General features: G+C 43.0%; 1 pseudogene; it reads right to left on the reverse strand.

The window, feature by feature from the left end:
- Nucleotides 1–5471: 5471 nt before the first annotated feature.
- Nucleotides 5472–7664, reverse strand: LOC147453018 (ammonium transporter 3 member 1 pseudogene; annotated as a pseudogene).
- Between the last annotated feature and the right edge of the window lie 4187 nt (nucleotides 7665–11851).

Consider the following 11851-nt stretch of genomic DNA (forward strand, 5'->3'; position numbering starts at 1 on the left):
GGACTTGGTGATGTCCCTACATCATTTTATTTTGTAATAATCCTCCATCTATCATATGATGTTGCATCTTTTACATGCAACAATTTTGTAATCACAAAATTATCAATACACTCGAGTTATGCTATGGCATTTATTTGTGATGGTCCCTCGAGACACTTGTTATTTTAATGTTATGGTATTGCAATTGTATTGTTATGTTATGGCATCTCTTTGTTATGGTCTCTCAAGACACTTGTTGTTTAATGTTATGGTATTTTACATTATGGCGTGATTGTTGATTACGTTATGCTCGACACAACCTTTACGTTGCACCCTTACAAGGGTGTATTTAGGCAAAGTGTGGCATATTGTAGTTTGGGGGTTTCCATACTACAATATGCCCCACTTTTCCCAAAAAAAAAAATCTTCACAGAGCCGGTATAACCCCCAGTAACTTTTAGTGCAAACCCCCGGTATAACCCCCGGTATGTCCCCCGGTAAAACCCTCGATAATGTCACCGAAATTACCAAGGGTTTTATCGAATTTATCATACTGAGGGTTTTATTGGGGCGGCGGTTTTTTTTGGAAAAATTAATTCTAAGTGTATTTGCCCCGGTGCTACAGACCCGATCCCTTGTAGTGTATCCCGTTTGGGAGATCAAATAATTATTAACAACTCTCAACGACCACTTAATCTCACTCTCTCAATCCCTTCTCTTAGCCACACAGCCTTAGTCACTCAATCTAAGAGCAATCATCTCCATATGAATTAACACATGCATAAGCACATAAACATCTCAAGCATTCACTCATCAACAATTCAGCCACAAAATAATGCATAAAATACAAAAACGCAGCCACTTGTAAACCTGCAACAAACACAAGATTAATCCATGATTAAGAGACTCTTACTTGATTATAGAGTAATTAGAAGAGATTAATACTTCTACAAGAAGATATGACTTAATTAGAGAGTATAGAAGAGTAAGGAGAGAATAGAAGAGTACTTTCTAATTTCTTGGAGCTCTCTCAAAAAACGTGAGATAAAAAAAGGTACATTTCTAACCCTAAGGAGGGTTCCTATTCACACTTGGCCACCCACTCCAATTTGGCTAAAATTCAAGAACGCCCTAAAAACCTAGCCATACAAATTGGAACTCTTAAGAGCTCATAACCAATACATGGAAGCTTAATTTCCATAACACATTATTCTCTCCAACCATTTCTGTGAACAAGGTGGCTTATGATGTTTTATTCTTTTCCTTCCTGAAAGTGGAGAAAGGGGCTTTTACATCCCATGTGAACAAAATGAATTGTTGAAAACCTCTCTCTCTTTCTCTCTCTCTCTCACACACACACTCTCTCTCTCTCTCTCTCTCTCTCTCTCTCTCTCTCTCATGATATGTGTGTGTGTGTTGTGTTGTGTGTGTGTGTTTGTGAAAGAGAGAGAGGGGATAGGGAACATGAGAGGGGAGGAGAGGGAGGGAGCATACCTGACTCACTCCTCTCTTAAGGGGTGTGTGTGTGTGTACATGTCTGTGTGTGTGTGTGTGTGTACGTGTGTTGTGTTATATGTGTGTATGTGTGTGTGTGCATGTGTGTTATATGTTTGTGTGTGTGATAGGGGAGAGAAAGAGGGGGGAGATAGCATACCTTCCCTATCCTTACCCTAAACTAATGTCACTCTTGATATTTAATTGTGGTGAAATGCCACTCGAAGACATCCAACAAACCACCCCCAAATTTAAATGTTGTGTATAACATGTGCAAATAAGATTGATTTAAGTAATCACTTACCTAAAAATTTTCAAGTATTACAAGAACCCCTAGTGTATGAATTTTGCAAAAAATATAACCCTTATGTATAAATAATTTCACTTTTTGAATTAAAAAACCCATTACATATGTATATTTTTTTGTAAGTTTTAGCTAATTATAAATCCCTTATTTTATTCGCACATGCTATCTTTTATATCTCTACATGGACTCCCTAGAAAATCTTCATAAAGTACGTTACATGTGGATTTGGAGTGGGAATATGCAACATTACAAATCTTGATATCCAATTGTTAAAGAATATGTCCATTGTGCTATGGGCGGCTGGACACTGACTATACTATGTTGTAAATATACTTTGGATAATAGTTAAAAAGAGAAAAAGAGAAGAGCAGCTTGTTGAATGGCTGCTGCAATTTTTTAAAATACATTGACCGCATATCCATACATAACCACAAAGTACTCAATCTGACAATATAACCGCCTCAACTTCTTCCCACAACCTTTATTACATAGGCGGCTGTTCATAACGGACCCACAACAACCAAACATAATCTTCGATGACACAATATCATGATGAAAAAGCTCTATGTCGCTCTCCAAAACCTGTGTAAATGCTAAATTCTTCACCTGTAACCTGTAAATCTACTGCCGAGTGCAAAACTGGACATCTCCTATGCTTGTGTGAGCTGGCTGTTTGCTGTAGAAAATTACAGATTTTGGCAAATCTGAGTATGCCAATGCGTCCGAAATGCCCAAAACATAAAGATAGACTCCTGGATCACTGTATTCCGAGTTTAGGTGAGGGAGTTATGACAAAAAAACCTCTCTTTTTTGTTGTTTTCCAGAGCTGCGAAAACCCGTGTATTGAACTGTAGCTCCTTAAACTGAGCTCTGATACCACTTTGCAGAGTGCGGAGGTGATGGAGAAGGTAGAAAAGAAGACTACGCACACACACCAACACACATCGAGACACACACACACACAATCATTACCTTGCAGCAGCCATTCAATGAGCTGCTCTTCTCTTCTTCTCTTTTTAACTATTATCCAAAGTATATTTACAACATAGTATAGTTGGTCTGATACCACTTTCTAGAGTGCGCACGTGATGGAGAAGGTAGAAAAGAAGACTACGCACACACACCAACACACATCGAGACACACACACACACACACAATCGTTACCATGCAATAGCCATTCAACGAGCTGCTCTTCTCTTCTTCTCTTTTTAACTATTATCCAAAGTATATTTACAACATAGTATAGTCAGTGTCCAGCCACCCATAGCACAATGGACATATTCTTTAACACCAATAAGGACACAAATGGGGTTAGACAAACTTTCGATGGCATGTACATTGAAAAATGCTACCATAAGCATTGGCATGACTAGAACATCAAGACACAATGCTTCACAAAAGGGGATGTAGTGCTCATGTATACTCTGAAGGAAAACAAGTGCAACCTAAAAAAGAGAGGATTGGCACCATTTGTGGTAAATAAAATCTTTACAAGTGGTGATATCCGCTTAGAAACGCTTGAAGGAGCATAAACATCAAATTTCATAAATGGCAGTCATCTCAAATGCTACGAGGGACCAATGACAGATGAAATGCTACAAAAATTTCATCAGTCAAAGACATACAAAGAAGGTCAACGATAACTCAAAGAGCAAGCTCAACTAGAAGCGCACGAATGAAGAAAGCGCATGCAAGAACACAAATACCCACGGATCTTCACTGTCTCATGCACAAAAGAGGGGACTAACGAGCTGACGTTCATACCACCATTAACGCTTCACCTCCACCTTGTCATGGCTAGTCAAGCATAATGGACTACTACTTTAATTGCTTTCAGAGCAGAGTGTAATGTTTTGTCTTTCAAGACATGGGATTCATTAGGAAAACTAGCACTATGACCATGTCAGCTTACTTTTCATGGCTTTTCACTGACTCAAACATTGATTCTAGGTAAAATCTACCTAAAGACCCATGTACAAACAAAGGCTATGCATGTAACATTTTATGTGGCTAATCACGATCACGAGATGAATTTAAAGTTTTATTAGGGTGATCATGGATGAGCTCAACAAGCTGTCAAATCAACCTGCTAACTCAAAGCTATATGGTAAACTCTCTACACCTTACAGGCAAAAGTGCTGAAATGGAGGACAACTCTACATCACCTCCCATGTGAGCCTCAGAAATAGCAACCACTAGCAAGACACACGAAGACGAGCTTAGAGAAATTTCATGGATACAAGATGTAGACTACCCACAGAAAGCATGGAAGGTTTCTACCACCTCACTCTGGAGTCAAGGCTATGGTAGGGGGGAGTCACAACCATTCCAATGTTGGGTACCCAACTCTACTTTTCTAAGAAATTCCAACCACTCCACTCTCTAGACTATAGTAGTCCGAACAAACGATCAACAAAAAAGGCAAATGAGGAGAAATCACACTGTGCAATGGCTTCCAAATGATAGACTGAGAGCTGCAGTGCAGCCGCCTAACCCGCAACTCAAACTCTCTTCTCACAACTCATATCTCATTCCCAAAGCTACACTAAAGGCCCAAGGGTACTATCAAGGTAACGAGAAAATATGGATTCCAAAGTTGTACTCCTACACGATGCGTAACCCTTCACCAATTTTTGTCATTGCAACTACCAAATTCATTCTAGAGAAAACCCTTTCAAGCCTACAACAAAACATAAATCAATATAAATGTATCATTTGAGCAACTACATACAAGGCTTCAGAAGATATAAGCAATGTACAACACCAACCTCTGCAGATCAACAATACACCAACTATATCCAAGCACTCGACTATTCATGCCAATGTACTACTATTGCAACAATTGTTGTATCACTTAATTCCTCCCGAGACAGTCATCAATCTTTTCACCCAACACTCAAGGAACTTTTTAACAAAACCAACATGATATGGTTACAATTGAAGGCCAAACAAAAAAATATGAAAGAATATATACGTCCCCAACCCCCCAACCCCCCCCCCCCCCCCCCCCACCCCCCCCCACACACACACACACACACACACAAATATATATATATATATATACATCTTAGAAATTGAGTTTCCTACTTATAAATTGAGTTGAGATTCCCAACTCTAACACACGTTAAGCCATTCTTCTTATGTAGGAAAAATTACATTGTTAATTCCCAAGTTATCCAAAACTTGTGGTAAAGTGTATATTTACATGTTATAAAGACATCTTAGAAAGTGAGTTTCCTACTTATAAACTAAGAATACGAGATTCCTAACTCTACACATGTTAAATCCATTCCTCTTATGCAGGCAAAATTACATTGTTAATTCTCACCATGGAAAGTTGTCTTCCGAGCCAACTCGGGGGAGATTGTTTTTTTTTTTTTTTTGGGGGGGTTGTGGGGGGGGGGGGGGGGGGGGGGGGGGGGGGTTGTGAGTGGTGCCTATGTGGCTATGGCTACGAGTGAGCTCGGCGGTGCCATAGAACCCACGCTCAAAGTGCATAAGCTTCCTCTCCATGGACTGCATTATCTCCTACCATTAGATTTTCCTCTGGCATGCGCAAGGGGATTGCAACTCTAATGCACCCTAATAAGATCAGTGTTGTACACATTACATTCCAACCCACTAAAAAACCCCCACAATTTGCTTCCCCAATTGCGCACCTCCCACGCCTCCGTGTGTGTGCATAAACATTCAGTAAGAGTAAAGGGGCATGGCATATATAAGTTTTGAGAGATGACCTCCAACAGCAGGAGTATTGCAGACAAGACCTGTGATCATGCCTTGGATGGCGCCAATGATAGAGGGCTTGTGTAAGAAGAGGGTGTCGAGCAAGTGCCACAAGAGCAGGCTGGTGGCGGTGCACACATGGGTGTTAAGCACGGCCATGGAGGAGTCTATGTTGGCTGCAAAAGGATCCCCACCATTGAAGCCAGCCCACCCCATCCAAAACAGCCCGGCTTCCGCCAGTGTGAGCACTATGTAGTTCGGTACGAAGCTCTCCCGATCTCTATTCAGCCTCGGCCCAACCTACAGTTCTCAAGTTAAACCTTTACATCTACGATCTATCTACAGATCCATTGATTGCTGAAAGTGAACCAGTCATGTGGACTCTTCCTAAAACACAACTGCATTGTTGGTATGTAGATGCATCAGTGTAGCCATATCTACTATCCTGCCTTGTATTCCCCTCTTCTTAGTACACATACACAAACCTGTATATAGATCTGCCACAAAGGAAAGAAAGGGATTTGCTATATGTATGTATCTCTATATATCTCATTACATGCACATAAGTGAGTGTATGATGCATGTATGCATGCAAAGATAGGCCTTGAATCTCAAACATTCCCTATCTATGTATAGCATCCATGCCTAAATTTTGAACTTTAAAGGAGATTCACAGTACTTATCATAGATGAGGCTTTATAGTTTGGGCACAGATCATACCCAATAAGTGGCCACAAAGCCAGCCGTTCCTGCTGAGACATGGACAACATAACCGCCGGAGTAATCAATCACACCCCGATGGAAGAGGAATCCACCACCCCACAAGCTAAACGCGCTCACGGTGTAGGAGAAAGTGAGCCAGAGGGGGACAAAGAACACCCAAGCAAGAAAATTCATTCTTCCCAAGAGAGATCTTGCAAGGAGAATGAATATGGTAACAGCTTCAAAAACCCCTTGAAAATAGATCATGGTGGCCATGGGATAGAATTGCATAGCTTCTGGGGTTTCCACACTCCCATTTTTGTAATGATGTGTACTTTCCGGTAGGGCTGACCGGTTTACTAAATAGAATTGATCAAGGGCAGGTCCAACTTTGCCCCACATAGGAAGAAGCTTGTGCCCAAATGACATTTTGTATGCCCACAGCACCACCCAACATAGCATCGCTGCCGCAAAGGCATAAAGAGCCATGAATGCCAAATTCACAGCCCACTTCTTTTTCACTATGCTTGCATACAAAATGACTAGACCTGGCATGCCTTGCATGCCAACCAGCGTTGCCACCGTCTGTTAGGAAATAAGACGTAGCTAAATAGATAATTGAGTAGATTACTTAATGGAGAGAGACAGATTTATATACACGAGATTATAGAGTAGAGAGAGAGAGAGAGAGAGAGAGAGAGAGTACACACGATATACGTGGTTCACCCAATGTGGGCTACGTCCACGAGAAAGCAACCACTCAATGGCTTTAGTACTTCAAAACAAAAAGTAGTTTACAAAGGGATTATACCCTTAATGGAGCTCCCGCCTTGCTTCACTCTCACCACCTCACACTCACCTTGTTGCATCAACTTCACACTATTAAATGTGTGTAGAAATGGGCTCCTTTTATAGGCCAAAAGGGCTGCCCTTTCTTATGAGAGACAACCATGTGTAGCCGTCCTTGTGTGAATAAGTCCAAATCGGACCCTCCAATCCGCCCATGTGTGGCCGCCCTTGAGAAGACAAGTCCGCTTTTGAATTCGGCCACTGGTCATTGAATTCGGCCACCGGCCACCGGACATTGACTTCCGACCACCGGCCATTGACTTCCGACCACCGGCCATCGGCCATTGACTACCGACCACCGACCAACCGACCGGTTGTTTTCCGACCACTTTTCGGCCGCCGTCCGACCATAATATTCCGGCCATTAAAGTTGCCCCTGATTCTTGTCTGTGAAAATTTTGGTTTCCGGTGAGTGATTTTCCTTCACGCACGATGGCTTCTCCTCATAATGGGGGCCTTACAAATGTGCGCTTTTACCACAGAAAATTACAAGGGTAAATCAGACTCCATACTTAACACCGTCATCTGCCATGCATTGTCCCCTTTGTTTAGCCAGTCAGGGAGTACCTCTCCTGTGTTGTTGTAAGCACTTGGTACCCCTGACATGATGGTGTGCTATAAATTTGATTGTCTAATACTTATAATCCTCCATTTTGGTGGGAGCCCTTTTGCTGTCGTTAAAACAATGGAGATTACTGCATGTAGAAGCTAAATGCTACTATATTTTCTAGATATCAATGCACATAGAAGCATGGATGACATGCTTTCTAAGGGTCTGTGCTCCAGGCAAAAGAATAGGTTTTTCAAGTAAAGTAAATGACATGGTGTGCTCCAATCTGTGTGTGTATATGTAGAAATACTAGTCTTGGTGAATTCACACATAGAAGCTAGCTTATTATACTGTGTAGTTAATGCCTCAATAATTTCCCAGTTTATATATATGCTGTAGTTAGAGGCATCTACTAACATAATATGGCGGAAGGGGGAGCCCTTTACACGTGTCGCAATCTGCGACCTGAAGGCTAAAGTCCAAAACAAAACAAGCCCCTTTTTATATATGCTGTAGTTAGAGGTATCTGCACTAAAGATGAAAGTAGCTAGTACTAATAAGGGATCTTCTGTATAGAATGAAAATAGAAGAAGCTAGGCTAGAGTGCAGTGTATTGTCAACCAAAAATGAAGCTAATGTAAGGGGCAAGGGCCTAAGGGGTATGGCATGTTCACACTTCCACACAAGCAAACTTGGCTAGCAATATGGATTGAGGAAGTAGACTGTAGAGGTGCTCTTTAAAAGAGCTCACATATTCAATCCTGAACTATGGAATTCTCAGCTCATGTAACTTTTTTGACAATAAATGATGCTTTGAGCTCTCCTTAACTCAACACTTTCTGCCTTGTTTTGGGGCTTTTTTCCAAAAATGTAATGTGCCTTGTGAAATTGTGATGCTTTGAAAAATGCTTGCTTGACTTGAGAAGTTGAAAGGCCAACAGGCATTGAAACAAAGTGAGACATGTGACTGGGGCCACCTACACTTGCCAGTTGCATCTAGACAATATGCAGATTATTTGCCACATGATCACGTCTCTTGATTCTTGAAGATTCTTTGGTGGCCGGGCCACCGGTTCCTGATGTTTGGGAAGCTGGGATATCTTTCAAAACCCCTTTTAAATTTTTCTCTCTCCTTCAAAAATATTAAGCCACTCCTTCATGATTTCTTTGGGCCTTCTCTTATGTAGAAGTTTAATGACTCCCGTATTGAGTTGAATTGGAAGGGCTCCTTGTTTGATTGATTCCTCCCATACTTTAAGGAGGATAGGAGACAGAACTTCCTTGAAAGTCTGGTAAAATTCACCAAGAAGCCCATCTATGCCAGGAGTCTTCTTGAGTTTGAAGGATTCAATTGCCCTTTTTATTTCCCACATTGTGAGTCCTGGCATAGATGGAGACCGCTCACTATGCTAAATTTAGCTTACAAAATCTTTGCCAAAGCCATAGCACTTAGAATTTCCCCAGCCCTAACAGAGTGGTTGTGCACATAGCAAAAAGGCTTCATCAAACGAAGGAGAATCATGGAAGCTGTTATTGCAATGTGGGAGGGAATTGAACATGTTGAAGGTTCCTGTCAAGACTTCATATTTGTCAAAGTCGACTTCGACAAAGCCTATGACAGATTGGAGTGGACATTCATCCTTGACCATGGCCTGCCCAACAATTAAAAAAAAAATTGAGCATGTAAAGAATGAACCCCAACTCTAGCCACTATGGGCTATCTGATAAGGCTGTCTCTCTAGCAGGAGGAGTCATCCGCAAATGCAGGGCCAGAGTCATTCCTCCTCATTTGGCTTCCCAAATCGATACTGACTTGTCCATTTGGGAAATAAAACGAGCCATAGAATCCCTTAAAACCAAGAAAACCCCTAGCATAGATGGCCTTCCTTCGAAGTTCTACCAAACCTTTAAGGACGTGCTCACACCTATTTTGGTCATAGTCTGTGGGAGGAGTCGGTCAAGCATGGCGCTCTTCTAGCTCAGTAGAACGCGGGTATCATCAAGCTTCTTCACAAAAAAATGACCTAAGGATATCCTAACCAACTGGTAGCCTCTTACTATGCTTAACTCTGTCTATAAAATCTTTGCCAAAGCCATAGCTTTGAGAACCTCTACTGCCCTCTCCGAACGGCTCTGCTCAGAACAAAAAGGGTTCATCAAGGGAAGGAGGATTATGGAGGCTGTCATCTCAATGTGGGAAGGGATTGAATATGCAGAAAAGACGGATCAAGATTATGTTTTTGTCAAAGTCGACTTTGACAAAACCTATTGTGACAGACTAGAGTGGTCCTTCCTTTTAGATTGCCTAGTCATGATGGGCTTCGGTCCCAACCTAGTAAGGTTTGTCAAAACTCTTCTAGGGAATGCCCATGCCAGAGTTTCCCTCAACAACTCTCGATCGGATCCCTTTCCACTCAACAGATCAGTACGGCAAGAGTGCCCAATAGCTCCCCTACTCTTTGCCTCTTCAATTGACTCTCTCAATTGGCTAGTCAAAGCCAAGATAACATAAGGCCTGCTCAAAGGGATTGTCCTTCCGGATGGCAAGCATCAATGTCTTTCCCAGTTCGCAGATGATAAAAAATGTCTTCTTCACAATGATGACACTTCCCTCCGAGCGTTCTGGGAGTGTCTGAATGTGTTCTGCACAGCTTCTGGTTCCTAGATCAACCACTCAAAAACAGGCATCAGAGCCTCCTTATCTCCTCTTCCTAACAGGGTTGCAGAACAGGGTTGCTCTTCTTTGAAGGATGGAGTCATTTTCAGACTGCTAGGAATACCTTTTTGTTTCAAAGTATCCATGTTGCAGAGGTGGCAATGGGTAATGGAAAAATTTTCATCCAAGCTAAACCGTTGGCTCTGGTTCCAAGCGAATCTGGCAGGGAGAGCTATTGTCATCAAACACTACATCTCATGCTGTGTTCTCTTCTTTCTCTCTTGTTGGAGGCCCCTTGATTCCCACTTAAAAGACGTTACCTGAATCTGCAGGAACTTTCTATGGTCGGGGAACCCGTTCAGAAAAGGCATGGAAAAGGTCAACTGGGGAGTCTGTTGCCTTCTTAAGGAACAGGGAGGTCTTGGCCTCATCAATATTAATGGATGGACAGAGAAGCTTGCAGTTAAGTTGATCATCATAGCCCTCGAACAACCCAAGGAGGAGTGGGATTCTCTCCTTTTCCGTAACGTTAGCAAATCCAAGCTCAAGGAGGCTAAAGGATGGGTCAATCTCCCCTGGAGTATTGTCTTCTTCAGCTCATTTGACATTCACGCCAGTGGTTCTGAGCTCTTAAAATCCCTGTGGAAGGCTTGGAATAGATATAGAGCTCATCTCCGTATCATTTGGGACTCTAAATTCAGTCTCCATTTCAAAGCGATGGAATCCCTGTGGTGGGCCCTCCCCCCCATTCCCGCTCTCGATCAGCAGCATAGGTCAGCTAGGCGCTTGCACAATAAAGGCATTATCACATGGGGAGACCTTTGGCACAAAGAAGAGCATAGGTGGCTATCCCTGCTCCTCATATTGTGATGACCCGGAGTTTTGGGTCCGTCATGTGGAGAAGCGTGGTGGGCGCGTTTGCCTTCAACAGGGCCCGGCTCAGACGGGACCGGCTCGGGTCGTGGGGGTTTGCCTTCAAGAGGCCCGGCTCGGACAGGACCGGCTCGGGTCAAGTTGCCTTCAAAGGGGCCCGGCTCGGACGGGACCGGCTCGGGTCAAGGTGCGTTTTTCTTCGAGGGGCCCGGCTCGGGTCGTGGGGTTTGCCTTCAAGAGGCCTGGCTCGGGCGGGACCGGCTCGGGTCGCGTTACGTTCTGTGGGTCGGCGGCCTTGGTGTGTTTCCGGGTCCCTAGCCCCACGTAGCCTCAAGCTCCCCCGCACTCATGGAGGGTCATAGCGTGCCCTGGGGAACCTTGCGTGGAGCCCCCACAGTGCACGAGTGCGTGGAGTGAGGCTAGCGTTTCTAGGTGGGGGGTCCCCTCTCGTGGCCATTTTTGGGAGGCTCATACCCCTTATATACACCCCTGGTTGAAGAAAGTTCGACGTCCTCGTCGAACGAAGGGAAAAGAGAGATTGGCTATGCATGGGCCAAAGGTCTAAGGGGTGCATATAGTGCAAAGTGCGTGAAAACTGTACCCAAAATGCAAGTAGATAGCATGCTTTGTTGTTGGAGTTTTTGGAATAAAGTGTGTGTATTTTTGTGGGTTTTGGCAAGTAGATAGCATGCTTTTTTTTTGGAGTTTTTGGAA

The sequence above is a fragment of the Adiantum capillus-veneris genome, chromosome 8, assembly GCF_014529385.1.
Source record: "Adiantum capillus-veneris isolate H3 chromosome 8, ASM1452938v2, whole genome shotgun sequence".
Classification (NCBI taxonomy): domain Eukaryota; kingdom Viridiplantae; phylum Streptophyta; class Polypodiopsida; order Polypodiales; family Pteridaceae; genus Adiantum; species Adiantum capillus-veneris.